General features: G+C 50.0%; 1 protein-coding gene and 1 long non-coding RNA gene across 2 annotated transcripts in view; both read right to left on the bottom strand.

Annotated features, from left to right (window-relative positions):
* The window catches only part of LOC119093345 (cryptochrome-1), a 42196-nt gene extending 30664 nt beyond the window's left edge, over window positions 1–11532 (bottom strand). The window contains exon 1 of the mRNA XM_037216294.1: window positions 11464–11532. The gene's annotated coding sequence lies outside the window, so the exon portion shown is untranslated. The remainder of the gene's footprint in view (window positions 1–11463) is intronic.
* A 6092-nt stretch (window positions 11533–17624) lies between these two features.
* LOC119093560 (uncharacterized) lies at window positions 17625–20198 on the bottom strand. Its single transcript, XR_005093638.1, has 2 exons — window positions 20136–20198; window positions 17625–19287 (listed from the first exon to the last, which is right to left on the bottom strand). It is a non-coding gene; the product is annotated as an uncharacterized LOC119093560 (long non-coding RNA).
* Between the last annotated feature and the right edge of the window lie 453 nt (window positions 20199–20651).

The raw sequence follows: 20651 nt of genomic DNA, 5'->3' as shown, positions 1-20651 counted from the left end.
AGCTTAATAGCGTGCTAGCTGGATCACGGTCGTTGGCAGGACCGCCCGGCAAAGCGGCTGTAGGAGCAGCGCATGGGCTGCCGGCCGTCCAATTCAGTCCTATCAATGATAACGTCGCCGCGATAACCTAAGCTGCAGTTGCTGACCTCAGCTCTGACCAGTGGACCCTTTATGACTTGGCTGCCAGCGTTCAGGGCGGGACGGCTCGTCCGACATGACGACCCGCGATATCGGGCCTCTAAACCACACAGGGTAAGGCTAAGTTCTCGCTCATTGCTAACAAGCGCCTTTTTCGGCGTCCTCGGTCGATGTTTTATTTCGATTCAGGTCGTCTCTAGATTAAAAATAACGACGGTATTAGCATCTAAAACATACTTTCAACATCGTGCTGTCGCTGGGCTGAGCACCTTTGTCGATGCATAAAGGTCTGAATTTGCTTGAACACACATAGCATGCCATGCACCATTCAGTTGGCTCGCGCTCGGTGCACGCTTGCCGTAGATATGTATGCGGGCAAACATGCAGGTGGAAAATCCAAGAACCCATCTTCAGGACATGGCGAGGTGTTCCTGCGCCACTATGCACCAATAGAGAGTTCTGCGTGACTGCAAAACGACACACGCACCAGTGGAATTAGCTTGCTCAGCGTAATTTTCCTTTTGTGGTGCTTCATCGAGTCCGCACATTTGAAATGTCGCCTTTACAGGCTCATTTCGTTTACAGGGAGCATTGTCGCTGCTTTCCCTGCTTCGGAGCGCTACACGCCTACTGCCGCGACATAGGTGCGTGCAGATAGAGGTGCCGTAATATGCAAGCCATTAGCAACGATTTAGTGTCTGGTGTCTGATGTCTAGATACCCGCGTGAATGTCGCGCTAAATTGCGTCTTTCGGAATAGCAATCGTTCCATAATCGAGGCTCTACATCGTCAACACACATAGTAGCTGCTCGGGCGCAAGCGATCAGCGTCCCTACCTAGCATTAAGGTGGTCAGCCCTTCACCATAGATCCCTATACCTTTACCTCGGGTGACCTCGAGGCTCCCTCTACCTCCGTCTAAGGGCTTCAGCTTAATCAGCTTAATTAGCTTAAGGATGCAAAGGCATCCCTTTGCCTGAGTTTGGGCCGCCCCTTTACACGGGCTTGGGGCTCTAACAGCCACGACAACACATTACAGCGCGCATTCCCCAACTTTACATGACCTTCAGTGATAATGCGTGTCATCCCGCAACATTAGCAAGCCTTTCCGTTAATACCCTTTACCGTACACTACGGCTTTCATGGTATCTTTGTTAGGCTCCAACACAACCCGGCGACAAAAAAAGTCCCCATGATTTTGGTGAGTCGCTCACCGATGACGGGTCGGCGACAAACAATGTATTTCTAATGGACCGGCCGGTCGGCCGATTCGCTGATTTTACCAGACCACTCTCAGCGTCCCAACTTAGACAGAAGAAAATACTGAAAAGATCTAGATATGGCGATTCATTTGGCTGCAAGGCATATTTTAATCGCTGCGATGCAATTGGAGTATGTGAGGTTGGCGGCGACTTTCAATGCACTGTGGCTCTACAAGCGGCATTCGCATTACGGCTTCGTGAATAATCATCCACCTTTGATTTTTGGGTATTGCTTACTTCATTGACTGATAATTCAGGGAAAACTAACGAGATGATCCAGTCAAGGTAGAAATGAACCTGTGATTGTCCATGCAGATTTTTGAAGACACAGAAAAGCAACAGAAAAGGTTGCTGGCTCACCATAGCAGTCTCGAGCACCAAACATTCCTTTTTTTGAAGAGAACCACGGGTTTGCGGCTGGGAGCTGATGGCAGTCCTCAGGGAAGGGAATAGCATGAGATGAGAATGGTTCTGAAGTGCCAATTTATGCCATTATTGCTTTCTTCCTGTCTGAGGATGGTTACCAATCAAATAGATCTTCAAATCAAGTTTTGTGCCAAACTCCTCTATTCGATTCCCAGTTTGCAGAGAAGTGTGCCAAATCTGGACAGATAGATACATTTTTAGGAACATTGGATCATGTTTCATCGTTTAGTCCTCCCACTTATCTTTGAAAACTGCCTCTGTTTGAAATGAATCATTTAATTAATGTTTTGTTAACATTGACATAATGATGATTTCCAGTTCGACATATTCCCAATATCAATCTTGCCTGTTGGAAACAGATATGACAGCATGCGATGTGGGCAATGAGGAGGCAACATTGGGTGAGAAGTAAAGAGTTGCAGAAAATGGGGGAGGGTTAAATGTAGTGGGGGGACAATAAGGGGGGGGGGGTAAATGTTCCATTACTATCTTCTTTTAACTGAAATATTTTCTTAAACAGGAGGTGGTTTTGTGGGATTTGGTATTTACTGATAATAGCACCCCTATTGTAACAGAAAAGCTGGAAGTGAGTCATTCTGCAGTGTTCATTTGTATGCATAATTTCTTTGTACCTATGAGCATGACAATTTCATGCATGCAAATTCATTACGTTTCATTACTCTTTTTTTCTAATATTTGAGTGAAACATTTTTCTCATGGAGCCCTGAACAAAATCACTGCTTCTATTAAGTGCATGTTGTGAGGGAAGACAGGCTAACTTAAATGCAGTTCATACCGGTAGAAGAAAACGATGTGGTTTATCTGGGTGTAGCATCATGTCAGGGGTGTCAATTTTATGTATGATGAGTGAGGGGGGGGGGGGGGGCAGCAAGTCATTGACCTCAGGAGTCTCCCCTCCCCTAAATGTGTTTGCCAACATATTTATTGTGCTTTGGTTGATTAGGGGGTTATTTATATTGTTCCGTTTGAGTAGAGTCTTTTCCCAGTCTCTTGCAATCTCCCAGCTAGACGTAGTTGGGGAGGAAGGGATCAGCATTGAAGGGGCCCAAGTAAGGGGCAAGGACCAAGCCCAAGATGGGGCAGGACCTTCAAAGCAGCTTGAATTGACATTCCTGCATCATGCATGACGAGTACCACAGATGCGCTTAGATTTGGTTGCTGCCGCGCATGCAAAGGGCTATTTTGATTTGTTGATTCAATCGGTAACAATGTTTTAATGCTGGTAATGGAAAATATCATGTTGATGCGCTAGAATATTTATTTCCATGACCCGAAATGCAGATTTCTACAACAGCATGTGTAAAAGAGATAAAAAGGATCGGAGCCAGAAGTGTTGCAAAGAATCTTCCACATTTATGTGGGGTTTTGGACTGAAATATCCATCTTAAAGAACTTTCGGTGCTGTTCGCATGCTGCCCTTCTTAAGACCAATTCCTCTAGTTTCTGAGCTACACACCCGGGAAAATGGGAAAAGGTATATCGGGGAGAGTATTTCAGGTCACTTTGACAGTCATGACACCATGATGACATCACTTAAATTCTGCCATTCCCTAAGCCGTGCGGCTATCAAGGCCAGAAAACATTTTTGTCGGGGTGTTCACATCTGGCGTTCGTAAGCGCGATTTCCAGATATAACGGCCGTCAATTGGCTCTCAATCAATGTTGCGCAGGACGCGATGGCATAATCAACCCACGACGCATTGAGGAGCATATTTACTAAACAGAGAATTGTACTTTCCAGAGTTTTCTTTTCCACTTAAAAAGTATACCAATAATTTTAAGTAAGCTCGTTTCATCCCACCTGATGCTTGCCTTAATATTTTCAATCGTGAAGCATTCCCTTCAACCTTACCCTGACTCAGCCTTTTTCAGATCGCGGACTGAAAGGGGGCTGGTATCCCTGTCATTTCTAAACTAAGGAAGTTAGAGCCCCACGCGAAAAACGGAAGCGGATTGTTTCTGGCGGGGTCTGGCGACTTGTAATCGGTTTTATGCTGCTGTTTGACCCCACTAGACCAAGTCAATTGTAAAATGTTCCTGTAAATCAGACTATCTCAGATTTGCAAGTTCATGTCTATAAAACCATACCGCGCAGCAACATGGAATATAAAGAATTGCATTTCTTGCTTAATGTTGAGTACAAAAGTACATAGCTAATCTGTTTTAAGCCAACAGTTGAAATGTTTGGCTCCATTAATATCACAGTGCCAGGCCTCCACGCGCGGTAGGCAGAATAGTCGGCTGTCCCGCGCCGGCTGTGGATCGTCGTGCAGTACCCCTAAAATCCATCGCTGATCAGATACCAGAAATACAAGAAGCAACACGTTTTTTGTGTCAAAACATGCGTAGTGAATGCCCCAGTGGCCACCAAAAATTGAATACGGCTGCTCAAAATGCTGGACGTATATTCTAAAAACCTTAGGGGGGGGGGGGGGGGGTCGCATCAGCTCCCCATATGAGGCCGAGGGTAATACGTTGTTCAGAAAAAATTAATACGCTGATATGAAGCTACCAAAAAATTTCAACGTCATTTCCTCTTTGTGGCTGCTGCCGCGTGACAAATATTTGGATTAGCAACACACAGACCTGTTTTAATGACGTCTGACTGGGCTAACCTGGCCCTGATCTGAGGTGATTGCACTGGGTTGTTTTGGTCACCTAAGCACTCCTCTGGCTATTGAGGGCTCCGTCGCCAGAGTGATTTAGTCATCTTAAAAGCCCTCCGGCCACTTGGGTCTTCTTAACCGCTCAGTGCCAGTCGTTCTGGCTGCTCGATGGACTCCTGACCGGCCAGAGGCGCTCTGGGCACTCAAGAGTTCAGTTTATGCCCAAGGCTGCCTCCCGGATTAGTGCTCCTCTTGCTGCTCAGTGACCTTACTCTTAAGCGGCCTGTCTAATCAATCAAGGACCATTCTGGCTCCGAAGCAATTCTCCAGTCAGACATTCTTTTTTTTTGGCTTCTCAGGGTCCCCATTGAAAGAGCCGTCAAAACCACCTTGCCACGGTCATGGGCAGATATCCTGTGGGGTGTAAGCGTGGCAATGGTATGGGGCTGGGGTGTACATTTTCCCTGACCCTGTAAACCGCAAAACCTGGGGTTTTGTGGAGGTGTACGCGTAGCTGGTTTTGCTGCGCGTAGCTCAAAGAAAAGCGTCCGTGCTGAATGAGGAAAACCTATCCCTTGCCTATTCACTAGGACCCATTTGGCCACCCAGAAGCCCCTGTTACGGGTATAAGGGCCTCAGCTGGCCAACGTGTACACTCAAGCCGCTCTAAGGACTTAAAAGCTTCTTAGGGGCCGTCTGCCATTTAAAAGTATATTCGGCACACAAAAAACCTCGGAACCACCCAGGCACTCTTGTACCGCTTAAGTGTGGTGGTTAAGATGTGCGCCGGGAAACCAGCGATACGGGGTTCGATTTTCCTCTGGTTTTCCACCCTTTTTGCCAGAGTGGGAAGCAGGTGACGCCGTTTTATCACATACTCTAAGAAACTCCGTGCAAAGCAATGCCCCGATGCCACCATCCGCTCACGGGCACACTGACCCCTCGACCCTCTGTGTATTTGGGACCCCTCTGGTCGCTCACGAGCCGTTTTAGCTGATCAGTACCCTCCTGGCCGCTGAGAGGCCGCTACGGCTACTGACAAGCCTCTTATGGGTGCGCACACTTTAACCTCTGACAGCGTGGGGACTTGACTGTTCGCCCAGCCCCCTGGTCACGAAGGGGGCTTTTAACGCTTGTGGGCCCTTCTGGACATCGAAATGCTGCTTTGGTTGCTGATGGCCCATTGACCGTTCAGCGACCCATTTGGTCGTCAGAGCATATATCTATGATTGAAACGACCCTTTCGGGCACCTGTTTTAGAGGGGGGGGGGGGGAGGGACGATAAGTGCTTAGTAGCTTCTCAGGCTACTGAAGAGCCGCCCTCGGGCCACTCATGAGCGCTCTGACTTCTGAGATGATCTCTTGAGTTTTCTGGGCTCACGGTCTGCCCAGGACCTCATTAGGAGTTCAAGGCCCTTTATATCCGCATGGCCCTATGCATACTCATGTTTTTTTTTTTAGCTGCGCAGGGCCTATTTCCCCCTCAAAGGCCATCTGGTTACCACGGAGCACAGGGTTCAACAAAACAATGTCGCACCTTCGGTGCGTCCAAATCAACAAAACTGTCGGCCTTTGTATGGAAAGTGCAGTAGAGACGGCTAAGATCGGCGATAGCTGGTTTGTCCCGTGGTGGTGGAAACATGTCATTTCATTGCTCAGACGGCGGGAAATCGTCAAGCCTGAGCCCTGAATATCTGGTACCCTCGGTTCGTGAAAGCATGTAGCAGTCTGTAATCTTGGGCTGCAGCCGTAACTGATTTTTCTTTGGTCTTTGCTCAGTGTTGCAAGAACACGAAACAACCGGTAATGATTTTCCTCAAGCAGCTTTGTGCCCCATCTTTCCGTGACCCCGATGCATCCCTCTCCAGTACGTACCCCACTTCCTCTTGCCCAGCACTGGCGGAGTCGCATCACCTCGATCTGAGCCCGACCCGGAACCAAATATATTGCTCTTTCCTTTCCAGGCAGCACAGAAACCCGGTTTAAACCTGCATATACCCATTGCTGTGGCGCATCCAAAGACGCCCACCAGGCAACACATGTTGCCCCGGGCTTGGAGCATGCCTAAGGTATGGTGAAGAGTATAATGATTGTTGGGGTGGGGCTCGAAGCGCACACGTGGTTTCCATAAGGGAACATGGCCACGGGGAGGCCCGCATGTTTGGCGCTATTCGCAGTGCTGCCTGCCACCGGTTACAATTTTTTCCATGCACTCAGCTGCCCTGACTGTTGATGCCCCTCGCCGTTTTTTTCGCGGCCAAGGATAGCAAATACAGCCGTAGATCAAGCTTAAACGTGAAGCCACGGCAAGTCCCAAGTGTGGAAGAAGGCTGCCTTTGTGATTAAACTATAGCATTGTGTAGGGCAAATGTAGCTGCATTCTTTGCAGCAACCGGTATCCTGTCATTAGTCAAATGAAATTGTGTAAATGAACGTTTCCGCTGTGTGCATGCTATTGCAAGTTGCAGCGATAAAAGAGATTTTCGGTGACACGCCGATTCCTTTAGCTGCTGGGCATGGATGTCGTTGCCATTTATTCTTATGTGATATTGCTGCACGCTGCTGGCGACAATTTTGTCCGCAGAAAATCGTCCAGCGACAAAAAAAACACACTTTTACCACCCCTGTGGAAGGAGCACTTACTTTTACTTACCCCACCACTACTCATGTGTCCTTCTCCCCTTCACTGCACTCCACATCCGCCTTGCTCCTCTGCTCTATTTTCTTTAGCTTCGGGACGTCCATTTATTAGGCAGAGGTTTTGGAGAGCTCTGCCCACGGTCAACTCTGTTCCGGGCGGGGAGGGACGTCTTCTGCAGCCCCTGTCAGTTTTTTTTTGTCCCTGTGAAGCGGCTTGGAGAAGGCCGTTGAAAATTCTGACTTTTCATAACGATATTTTCTCGCTTGCATTAAACGTACCGTGAAACAGTCCGTCTTTTTCTGTTCCGAAAGATTTCAAACGAACTATGCCGCCGCATGGCCATGGCAAAATTACATTGTATTCATTGCATCCTTCACTCTTCAGTGCCCCCGCCTTGCTTCTAGCCGGATGTGCTGTCATGTCCTCCGTAACTTTGCCTTTCATCTGCTGCTCTTTCCCACAGCGCCGTGCATCCCCAGAGGAGATCTGAAACTTTGCTCCGAGGCCTCCGGCTCCAGGCCGGTCAGAGCATGCAGTCCGCTGCGCAGGCCGCTCCGTGCCCGGTCTATATGTAGATTTGCTCCACTCCTTCATGACAAACTTCAGACAGCACGTCTTCGCAGTCAGTGGTCAGTGGTTTGCTGTCGGCCGTCAGGGAAAGCATAGCGCATTGCAACAAAATCCAGTTTTCATCACCAAAACAGTCCGCTGTGTGGCCCTATACCAGCCGCCATCCATTACCCACACATGACCGCTCTCCGCATACGTTGGACCCACCAGCCGAGTGACTCACCCTCGGTCGGGTGGTGCGCTGTTTCGTGAGCCAGGCAGCAGCCAGGTGAGTTATGCGCAGCTACTAGACTCACCTCCGTTCAAGCCTAGGCATGATAACTCATCGCAGTCCATCTGTTCCGTCGGGACCCGAACTATGCATGGCTTCCGTAATGCGATTCGACACGTCTTTTAAAAAGTCGCCTTCAGTACCTCACCAGCTGTCTGTTACATCACATAGTTCCGGATGGCACGGCGATGCCTTACTTCGTGAATGGCTTAGCCGACCATCGTACGATGTCGCACTCACTTCTCATCGGCTTAACGATCACATCATTTCAGGAACCTGTGACCATGACTCGTTTCCCATGTACTTAGTATTTAAGGTGCGCCATTTGTGACCATGTAGGCTTATACGTTCTTTGGACTTGAAAATGCAAGACTGCTGTTGGTTGTGCACGTGGACATTGTGCTGTGGGTGTTGGTAAGAGCAAGTTATTGAAAACAGAAGCTGTTGACTGACAGGATTTATCTTTCTTTGACTCACGAGAAAGACTGTCACGACTGAGGTCCTAGATTAGTCCATCACACCAGGAGTCATATAAATCTGCTCAACGCGTGTACTTCGTCGTTTCCCTCAATAAACCTTTTAACTCGGCGCTAGCGGCCGGCGTCCAGTCAGTCACATCTTGACTCCCAGAAAACGTGAAATGCTAACCCTCCAGCTCAAGTAGATTTTGTGTGTTGCGTAGGGCAAAGAAACATAAAACATGTCGGAAAATAGAGTACCTGGGCTGGAGTGCCTGTGACTGGAGTGACTAGAGTGACTGTGACTGGATTGACTGGAGTGACGGCCTGACGCACTAGACCTGGAGTGACTGGACTGATTGGGCCTGACGTACTGGACCTGGAGTGACTGCGTTGACTGGAGCTGAGTGACTGGAGTGGGTGTAGTATGTGACTGGAATAATTGCACTGGAGTAACTGGATTGGTCTGGCTGATCTAGGACCACGTCGAACGATCCAGAGATGCGGTAGCGAAGGAGCAAAAGCTGAATATGCAGCCAATTTTCGATGAGAGTCCTAAAACACTCATCTCCACATGAAAAAGAATCCGTGTGTGAACAGCATTCCATTGAGATGACTCATCAGGTCAGCCTCACCGCCGAAAAAACACCTGAACACACCGGAAAACAGCTGATGAGAAACGGCTGAGCTACATGCGGCGTGGCGACATGGCTAAACAGGCATCACTGTGTAAGGTAATATTCCACATTTATATGGGGTTTTGAAATGAAGAAGCTATTTAAAGAAACTTCGGTGCTGTTCACAGTCCTGCCCTTCTTAAGACCTAAGCCCCTCTGAGTCCTGAGCTACGCGCACGTTAAAATGGGGAAAGGCGTATCGGGTAGACTATTTCAAAGTCACCTTGGCATTTAGGACACCATAATAGCGTCATTCAAATCCTGCCATTCCATAAGCCATGCGATGATCAAGGCCAGGAAAAATATCATTGTCGAGGCGTTCATATCTGGCGTTTGTGGGCGCAATGTTCAGGTATGACGGCCATCGATTGGCTCGCAATCAATGCTGTGCAATGCACGATCATGTAATCAAACCACGACCCATCGAGGAGCATATTTACTAAACAGAAATGTTTGCTGTCTAGAACAGTCTTTTCCACTCACAAATTATATCAATAGGTGTAAATGAACTTGTTTCATTCTGCCTGATGCTTGCTTTAATATCTTCAAAAGGTGAAACACTCCCTCCAAGGGTGCGTTGCTCACGTAAAGCTGATTGAAGGTGTAATGGATGAGTCTGAACGCATCTACCGGATTTCGACCATATGCGAACCGGGCGTAGAGGTAACTCGGCACTTGTCACTTAATGGAGTTTCAGTTCATTGCCTGATACACATCGCCAAATATTGCATAATTACTGTTTACAGAGATGCTCAAAGAACTCAGAAATTCGCATCTATTTTTCATCTCGCCAGTCGAAGTTCACGTGCAAGTTCTTCCGCGGTATCGACCAATGAGTAGTTTTCTTGGTTCTGAATGCTTAAAATATTATAATATTCAATAACATTGGTTTCGAATTTCCCTGGTTTCGAATACGGTCCCTACAATGTTGCAAATGCAGAATTCTCATACTTTGCGCTGTTCAGCAGCGTTAACGCTGCTGAACATCAAATTGAAAAAAGCCAGCATACCTGTTCAGATGTCCACTCTTTAATACGATCTCTGGAAAACAAAAGCCGACAAATACACTGGACGATTGCTACTGGTTATATTTGTGAATGCACGTTTGTAGTTCACGAGGCATCTAAGAGATGGCGGCTGCGTCCGCACTTACGCGGGAAATGCTCCCAAAAATTGGAGACACCAGATGCGGAAAAGGCCACCCAACTTGCCGACATCACTCACAGGGGATTTTCAAGTCTTTACCCTGGATGTGACAAGATGCCCCCCCCCCCTTGAAGATCGAACGGCCGATGACTCACGCCCACGTTTGTCATCAGGTGGACGGAACACTCCATGAGCGACCAGGAAGCCCGATTACGATGGGGCAACAACCTGTCTAAAAAAGGTAGTCTCGGTGGTCGATAACATTGCCGTTGTTCTGGACGGATTACATCAGTGGCTTTGATCATGGCCTGAGGGAGATGCAGCTGGCTCTCTCCTGGCAGAAGACATAGCCGGTGTCCCATACGGTGATCGCTGAATGGTCTCTCTGGAGCCCTGCTAGCGGCACCCAGCTGTATTTGTGGGCGGAAAAGGACGGTGGAAATCTAACACATCACCGGTGAGGATTGAACCTCTCTAGTTTCACACTGATATTACCCGCGTGGAGGTGAAGGTCATGTGGAGGTAAAGCGGTCTCTCATGTCATGTCTTTCACGATGAAAACCTCAAATACGACCCCCACCCCATCTTTTTCCGACATATGCCCAATAATCAGCGGGGTTTGAGCGCACACATTGCAGCCCTTCCTGACAGATGGCAAAACAACGGCCACACCTGCAAACGCTAGTAGTACATGTGATGGCTTCTATCAAAAGCCCTGCAGGCAGCCCACATCTGATGTACCACGGCCGTTTTTGACCACGATACTACCGCGTGGTTTGCACAGCCTCGTCCCCCTCCTCCCCCCCCCCCCCCCCCCCCACAGCCGATTGGTCTTTGGCCGGCAGACAGAGCCATATTACTGGTAGGAGCCGAGAATCACGAAATTGCCGGCACAAGAGAGAAAAGAGCGGATTCAGAATAAATTTGAATGCATCAGAGTCCGAGAAGAAGACCTATTCCATCAGGTCATCATGAAGACCTTCGCGACCAAAGCTGAAAAACAGAGCGGAAGCCTGGCCACGCACATCCGAGCCGAGTGTCTACCAACGCCGCTAGGCGCGCACAGCAAAATATCCAGAAAGGGCTTGTAAGTTTGATGGGTCTTCATCTGCTCATTCTCTTGTTATGTTTGGAAAACCCCGAGTCGGTTTATGCCTGCCATCACCGGATCACGAACACTGCAACGGATAGACGCATTCAACATTTGACCGACGCACATACCGAGCACAGCTCCATCGGCTTACTCACCTGCGACCCCGGACCACGGCGCACGTGCGGTCCCCCTGCAAGATGGCGATCTACTGACACGCACCTGGGCAAGCCGCGCAGTGCACTGACGTCATGACGTAATGGTGGGGACTCGCAGCCTGGCTGTAAATCGATACCTGACGCAAGCGTCCGGGTCCAGGCGGCGACGGCTCAGCGGTACGTGGTGGCCGCTCACCCCGCCGACGGCATGTAACGGCCGGGTGTGAGTTGGGAGAGGGGGCGGGAATAGGATAGTTAGCCTGCGGTATAACAACGGGAATTTCAGGGTCCACACCACCACCCAGACCGCCTACGCGGCCCCCGCGCTGAACTGAACAGCCCCAAGCGAAGAGCAGTCCACGTGCGCCGCGCGGCGTCGGGTCCGCGCGCTCCTGTGACTACCCGAGCAAAATCGCCCATCCTCCTCAAAGTGGCTGACAGCACGTATTGAGAATGCAGCCCGTTTGCTTAAAACGGAGTCGGCTGGTGAACCGAACCCCGATTGAAAGAGCGCCACATCCGTTCCAGTGGCCTGCTAATGAAGATGTAGCACCAAACACAGGGCTGAACTATCTTCAAGGTCCCGTGCTTTTTTAGAGAAGAGAAGAGACGATGGCTGCGGACCGTTGAACTCGGTACGCGGTCTAGTCCTGCATAGGACGGAAAAACTAGTTCCTGAAAGATGCCTAAAAGAGGACACGCTTGCCGAGTGGGAGCGGCAAGGGGGTGATCGTGGTAGTCCGGGTGCGCCCCCGCCACCAGCGCAGCAGCCCAAACCCTCTTCTCCTCGTCCACGTGAAGGGTCTGGCGTTTGCCCACTTACCTGCCGTCTGGCTGCCTGCGCCTGCCTATGCGGCCGTACACCTCTCCACGAACACGCTGCTCGGTCCGTCAAAAATGCGCACACCCTGTGCGCCTCTGCATGCCCAGTGCCCTGCCTGCGGCTGGTGCGCTGAACAGCACCAGGTGGCAAAATGCGCAGCCGAAACCCCGCGTTGCGTGAGCTGCGATGTACTTAACCCGGTTGGGATCACCCGGAACCCGGTAACCTTAACCTGCCTGGCGTGGGCTTACCTCACTAAGAAATGACGCGACGCCATCCCCCCCCCCCTTCCTCTGCACCAGCCTTACCCCCATCACTCGAGGCAGCATGGCCCACGCCAGCAGAACAATATACAAGGCGTACCGCTCTCCTCCTCCTCTTCCCAGTCTGCCCGGAGCGGCGCCCCGACAGAGCCCGACGTCTCCACTGACCAAGGACCATGTCTTCAATGTTAGCGCTCCAGTACCTGCAGTCCCCTTGGCTCAGGCGCTTCGGAGCCAGGAGTCCGCTGCCACCACCGTGCCACGACACCTCAGAGTCCCCCGAACCAGACGCCCAATGAGGTTCCGGGCGCCACCGTCCCGTTCTCGCGTCCCGTCCCCACTCCTGGCCTACTGGTGCGGACCGTGGGCGGTCCGTGGAACCCCGCTCGTTCTGTCTTCTTCCCCCATCCCCAACTCTTCGCCTACTCACGCGGAGCGTGGGCGGGTCCGTGGGAACCCCCGGCCTGCCGACCAGCCCCAAGAACTCTCTCAGACGCCAATCCTGGAGATCTCGCAACCTCATCCGCCCCCAGTTCCTCATCCCCGCGGGGTCGTCCATTCACTCGCCGCGCTAAGTTCGCTCAGCAAGCGCAGAGCAGCTCTGACGGTCGCGTCGTCCTGATATATGAATCCCCCTTCAGGCTTCAGTGGAACCCTAGATCTTCAGTACCTTGTTGGGCAGAATGCAGAGTGTATGATCAAAAATATGCTGTTAATAGCCACTTTTCAGAAAACTCGTATGTTTGATTCAGATCAGCATCATTTTATTTGATTCAGATCATCATTTTATGACTTTACCCACTGTAGCAACAGCATTGCTATCTGGGCCTGCCGAGGTGGAGTGGTACTTTACGCTAATGATGTGTTCTTGCAGAGCAATTCGGGCTGCTACTGAACTTCAAGGAAATGTTCTACAACTGCATTGGGCTTTGAACTAGAATAGCCTTAGTGCGGATCACTCGGATCGTTTGCATTCGCTCGGTGTGATTAGACCACTCGGTGCAGTTCACAGGCCCGCGCTTATGAACGGGAATGTTCCACGTTTGAAAATATTGAAGTAAGCATCAGGTGTTATGAAACAATCTCACTTATAGCTTTTGGTATGCTTTCTAAGTGGAAAAGACTGTTCTAGTCAGCAAAATTCGCTGTTTAGTAAACGCGCTCCTCAATGAGTCATGATTTGATTACGTCATCGTACCATGCATAACATTAATTGAGAGCCAATTAACGGCTGTTATGCCTGAAAATTGCGCCCACGAATGCCAGATATGAACGCCTCGACAAATGTAATTTTCTTTTGTTTTGGCCTTGATCGTCGCATGGCTTATGGAATAGTATGATTTGAATGACGCTATCATGACATCATAAATGCCAAGGTGACTTTGAAATACTCTACCCGATATACCTTCCCCATTTTCGCGGGCGTGCAGCTCAAGAACTAGAGGGAGTTAGATCTTAAGAGGAGAAGAATTGTAAAAAGCGCCAAAAGTTTTCAGGATGGCTATTTCAGTCGAAAGCCACACGCAACTGTGAAACACTTCCTTTCAGACGTAAATCTCTACGCTTCTGAACTGCACGTGCAAGAAGATGTACAAACTATTTGGGGAGACTGTTTCAAGGTTACCCAGAAATCCACGATGCATATCATTTTTATCCTAGGGTTTCATTAGTCATGCGGCAATCAAGGCTAATACATATCTAATTGCCAAGTCGTTCGTATCTGACGTTAGCGAGCATGATTTCCAAACAAACAGCCGACTGTCAATCAATGTTGTGCAAGGCACGATGACGTAGTCAAACAATGATGTTGAGAAGCATATTCACTACACAGAAATAGTGTGCTTCTTAGAGTAGGGTTTTCACTTAAAATTATGCCAATGAACATCAGTGAGATTATTTCGTCATATCTGATGCTTGCTTCAGTATATTCAAATGTGAAACATTTCCTCTAACGCAACTGCTATTGACGTAAATCACACACAACTGAACCTAACATTGTTATCTCTCTACCACCCTTCTTGGCATGCCCGGCCGGATGTTTTGTTCAGCGACCACCACCCTATTCGTATCACGCTGGAGGCACACCCGGGTCCATCTGGTCATCATTTCAAGCCCCGCTGGAACGTCGGCAAAGCCAACTGGCCACCTTTCCAAAACTCCACAGGCCCGCCTATCCTTCTGGCTCTTCCTCCCCTTACTGATAACCTTCACACCATGCTTGGCCTAGCTTTTGCTTTAGCTCGCGCTAACACCAGTCGTCCACCGGGGCGCAATCACGCTCCCTGGTGGAACGCAGGGTGCCAGCGAGCCGACCAAGGAGGCGTAGTGCGGAACACGCCTCGAGCGCTTTTCCCGCCAGGCGCATTCAAACACCTTTTGACTGGCGCGCTCGCAAGTACGGGTCACCATCAACGCGCTACATAGGCATCATAGGAGCAGTGTTCACTTTTGCGCCCTTACGCAACACTTAATCGCTTAACCCCTCTCTAAAAATATGGCGACAGATGAAATGTTGCAGCAACGGGCGCTCCCCACTTCGCGCACTATCAGAACTTATTATATCAAATGTATCACATAACCTTCAGAGGCTGCGACACAGTTCGCCGAACACTACACGCAAGTGTCATCCGGCGAACAATGCGCAACGCATAGCACGTTTCTGAATGGCACTCTTCCGACATGCGTAATTTTAACGTAGACAACACCGAAACATGTAATACTCCTTTCACATGCAACGATCTAAAGTTGCCATCACCAAATGTGGAAAACCTACCGTGACCCTGATCTGCTTGCATATTCTTTCTTCAAAAACCTGTCAGAGGCTGTTTAAAAATCTTCTTTTAGCATATAACGACACTTCAGGTCGACTGACACTTCTCTCCTCATTTAGTGCTCTAGTACTTTCATATCCATTATTGAACCTCGCAAGCCTTCTTTTCATCCCTCTGACTTTCGTCCTGTTGCTTTGTTGCCTTGTGCATTTAAATCATTTAGCATGATAAATGGTCGTATCAGGGCATATCTCGAATTTAACCGCCTTTCGCCACACTGGAGCGACTCTCGGTCAAGGCGTCACATTGCCGATAGTCTCGTATAAGTTATAGACGGCCTTCAACGTTCTTTAAAAGATACGTTAACAAGATACTTTAATCGTCTATCTGAATAAACCCTTGCTCTGATAGGGGATGATTGGAGGCTTCATGCGACCCCCTGATGTTCTTTGAAGGTTCTTCTCCGGTATGTTGCGCAATCGCATCCAATTTTTTGTTTGCCTATATGACATCCATGAGGCGTGTTTTGATGCCAAAAACGTTTTCCAATCTTTTCTGATTTATAAGCGGCAGCGGTTTTGAGGAATATTGCACGGCGGTCTACGGCCGGCGCGGTGGTGAGCAGCAAGTGACGATGCCTTGGAACGCTCGCGGTGGGCCGACATTTTTACATAACGGAGTCATGTAACATAAACACAAAAATTCACAGCAAATGAAATATGCACCATTGTACTTAGAATTTAACAAGAAACAAGCCTGTTTAGGTTTTGTGCCACCATACAGCATTGTCATGAATGCATGATGCTGTGAAGCATCACAGTCGATTGGTGTCTTCTGCTAAGCTCTATCTAGATTATTTTGGAAATGCCAGGGGTCACATCGACCCCTACCAGTCGACATTATAAAGAACGGTGAGTCAGAGCGAGGCCTAAGCTGCATCAAGCCGTGTCCGAGGCGTCTTGGCAATGTTATTGAAATATTTCTTATAAATCACACAATCTTAGTGCGTCGTGATGTGCTCATTCAGGGCCGACAGCCCAACACGTTGAATTGCTCCACGGCCGTGCAGTGTCACATACCTTGCTCCTCATGACATTGATGGCAAATTCAAACATATTCACGAAGTAGTGTTCAGTATGAAATGTTGGACGACGATGTACGCCGACGATCTGGTGACATGACACTCCCACTCCAACGCCATTCGTTCAACTCTTGTTTTTCAACGTGCACCAGACCGCATCCAAACGTGATGCGGCAGTGGGGTCTGAAGCCATCCCCACCAAATCAGCCGCGGCATATTTTCTCATCAGCAGCGACATTAATTTTCTGTAGCCCGCTTCAGTTAAATGGATAAAGAATCCCAGAAATCCCGGAATTTAAATACAAAGGCGGGACTTTAAGTCCCCGCCTCGCATTCAATCTTCACCCAGCGCCATTCGTCAGCGGTGCTTTCATCGGTTTTACGCATTCAGACGCATCAGTGGGCGTGTGTGGGGTGCAGACAGACGAACTCCGCTTCGCTTCGCCCATACGCTCTCCTTATCTGGCCAGTCTTGGTGTATCATGGTTTTATTTATGACGTTTCTTCTTCTAAGAGGTATCCTCCCACGAGATCTTCCCAAACAATGTCCTCATGATCAGCAAGGGTGTTACTAACTTCAAAACAACGCGATACAAAATCATCTCGTTGAAAGAAATATCCGAGTCCCCCAGCCGCCAGAAATATCAACTGCTCAGATGAAGACGTGCTTAAGTACCTACCGCAAACACCCTTCAGCACGACAACCTTGAGCCGCTGACGTCCGTCCCCCACGAGGACTATGCACGGCGATCAGTGGGAGGGGGGGGGGGGGGGGGGGGGGGGGGGGGGGTGGGGGAGGGCTCAAGTCCCTTTCACGATGACCGCGGGCATTGCTGGTGATTTTCAGACAGCAGTCATAGGTCTCCCCGTCGCTACATAACCATGCGAAAGGAACCTAAATATTGCTGTGTCGATCTATAAACGTAGCCATATGTTTCCTGTCGAACGTCGCACCGCCGCGCCCCTCACTGCTGTCTGTGTAGGTGGGCGTGCAGACTGCTGGCACCGTTCGCTGCTGCTTAGTTTGTGTCGTGCCATCAGCCTGGCTTCGGTTGTGTCGTGCCATCAGCCTGGCTTCGGTTGTGTCGTGACATCAGCCTGGCTTCGGTTGTGTCGTGCCATCAGCCTGGCTTTATTTCTGTCGTGCCATCAGCCTGTTTTCGGTTGTGGCATATCATCAGCCTGGCCTCGGTTTGGTGGTGGGTGCACTGACACGCTACGGCCGAAATACGTTCCTGCATATATTGCATCCAGCGATGGCTCGTCCGGCCGCGTCACCGGTTGGATGACCGGGGCGACATGCCCTGACCCTTTTCCTCCCGATGCCTGGCGTCACACTCCTTACCCTGGCAACGCCCCTGTACTCGCCAGCCCAAGAACAGGAGAATGCGGCAGAGGTGGCGGGCTGACATGAACTCTTCGCAATCATTTTTTTTCTTCTCATCAACAACGCTTCGCACTACATCGCACTATACTGCACTGCACTGTACTCCGCACATTAAGACTACTCTGCACTACGCGTATCAAACTCGTTAATGAATACGTTCTGGCAACAGCTGCGTCCGTCTAAGTGACATACACAGAGAAGATCATCCTACGTTTTTAAACATTTCAAATGCCACGCACAAGTGACTGACTATACGGACTAACTCAGGAGGTGAAGAACACCGGACGCAGCAGGCGAACAGTTGACAAACCTGAATCCCTTACTCAACGCCATCTCAAAACCCATCCACAAACTGCCTGAGAAGTCCCACGTATCTCGGTCCACCCGCACGTGGGCTAGCTGTTGGCCCGTGACACAGACAGGGACACGACACCCGTGGTGTACCCTTCTGGCCGTTGTCGCCGGGTGGAGCTCCTGGCGCAGTTCGTTATCGTGCTGGACCGCCAGCTCGGCGGCCTCCGGGCTGTAGCGGTGCTTACAGCCGATGACTGTGAGCACGGCTTGGGGTGAGCTCGCTCTCCATGGACTGGCAAAGTCAAGCCTATGGGCTAAACAGGGTCGGTGGAGATGGGGTTAAGCGCTGCCGTCCGGCGGTGTTGGTCCGCCGACACCGATGTCTGTCACGCCCAGGGGTCCTACGCCGCGGTGCGTGCGGGCGCTCCAGCGAGATTCCCAGCCGGAGTGGCTTTCAGACTGGCCCATGGCTGGCAGCCACCGCATGAGTGGAGACCCATTGCGAGGATGGGGCGATGGCTGTGGGTAGAAGGATGGGTTGGCGAAGGCTGCTATTGAGTGGGACTTGGTTGGGATCAGGGCCCTTTCGGCCAGTAATGACCAGTTCAGGACTATGGGATGGACAAGAGCAGAGAATGACGGGAAAATGTTACAGGTGTCTGGAAATCCTCCTATACCGAGACTTCGCGCACAGACACCCCTCTTCACTGTTTGTGCAGGCTCGGGCGGGGCCCCCGCCAGGAGCACGTGAGTCCCTTACAACAGATGCATGCAGCTTTCCCGGGATAAGCCGGGAGCTACGTGATTCAGGGTAAAGCGTTTAACCATGGAAGAAGAGCGGATGGCCTAGAATGCGCGCCGCGACCACCAGACTTCTGACCCCCGAGGCAGGTCGGTCGGGTCACCGAGGTCGCTTCGTCACCGGCTGACGACGGCAGCGATCACCACGAGCAGCCGTGGGCGATCTGAGTGATCAGCTGTCCGATTTTTTCAGTCGTCCGCTGACCTTTCCGGGCCTCCGTCACTGACCGAGGCTCGCGCCCGTCGTCCCAAGCCGGCCGAACACTGACTGCCAACGGGGCGACTGACGCGCCATCTAGACTACGTCGCCTCGCTCAGAACCGCCATCTATAGCTGGTTTGCTGTAATGCCACTCGTCGGTGAAGGCGCGAGGGCGGCCTGAGGAACTTGAACACCAGCTGCGGCTGAAACAAAAACAGCGGTAAAGGCGGATGCATAATTGTATCAAGGAAAGGGTTACGCTTCATTGCAGTGCCCTTGGAACTTGGCAGCCCCCCTCACGGAGGAGTCCCAAGATTTTGGCCGCTTCATTTTCAGATTCTTATTTGTTATTCGTTAAAATGTCTTTCCCTGAAATGGCGCATCAGCTTTAGTCTGCACTGTTTCTAAAAATCAATTTTCTTTTACCTTTTATTTCAGCTTGGAGATTGAGGGTCGCTTGCGGTTCTCGTGTGCTTTAATGCGTCTAAAAAGTAGAGATTACGTGGACCCAAAATAAGAATTTTGGTGCCTCTTCACCTCAATATTTTGGTGCCCCTTCGGTTCCAGGGGAGTCACTGCCCCACGAACCCGCTTCTAGATCCTCAACTGGGCAACGCTGCGCATATTTCACAGACCACTCAAGCTTAAGACAAAAAGGAAATTCGCCTCAGTAGCCAGTCCACCACTCACATGGTTCAATGGCCGGATTAGGTCACAATTACGCGGTCAAGCCACACAACATGCGAGAACCTCGAGTGGATAGTCGAAGACTACATGCCTGGCGAACGGTCACATGCCTGATTAGCAGGCAGACAACTGGTCAGATGTGTATTTGCTAGCTGGTTATATTTTTGGTCGGATGATGCCACGGGATTGGCGAAGTCCTGCGGTTTAACTAGGAAATGGTCGGTGGCGCGATGAATAGGCCCATTCTCTTGAAATGCATCTTTTTACTCCATCATGCCCTGTGGTGTCACCACACTTACAGCGGAATACCGCCTTAGTAGCCTAAATGCCTAACGCCAAAAGACGTATGGGTCGGAATCCATACCAGCGTAAGCGTTGTTGTGTAGAATAATGTCTCACTGTTGAAGGGTCCCGCTCTAACTCCGTTAAACGCGGGTATTTGTTTGTGGGCTTGGCGTTACGTGAGGACGCAACCTGCATCTGAAACCCACACACTCCCGTCAACTAGGTGCATCAACTAAGGCCGTTGATGCTTAAAAAGAGTTGTTCACATTTGAAGATATTGAGGCAAACATCCAATATAATGCAAGAAACTCACTTATAACTACTGGCACGCTTTTAACCGGAAAGGAACGCTCTAAACACACACAATTCCTCTGTTTAGTGAACATGCTCCTCAATGCGTCATGGCTTGATTGCACCATCGTATCTTGCACAACACTGGTAACGAGCCAACTGACCGCCGTTATATCTGGAAATTGTGCTCACGAACATCAGATAAGAACAAATAGACTGTGAACCTGCAGGAAACTGACCACAAGGGTAAGATTCCCACGGGCTAACTGGCTTAAGATTTGTTATAACATGATATTTATTTAGT

The sequence above is a fragment of the Pollicipes pollicipes genome, unplaced genomic scaffold, assembly GCF_011947565.3.
Source record: "Pollicipes pollicipes isolate AB1234 unplaced genomic scaffold, Ppol_2.1 Scaffold_4002;HRSCAF=4701_pilon_pilon_pilon, whole genome shotgun sequence".
NCBI lineage: Eukaryota > Metazoa > Arthropoda > Thecostraca > Pollicipedomorpha > Pollicipedidae > Pollicipes > Pollicipes pollicipes.
This window is presented reverse-complemented; position numbering and strand designations above follow the sequence as displayed.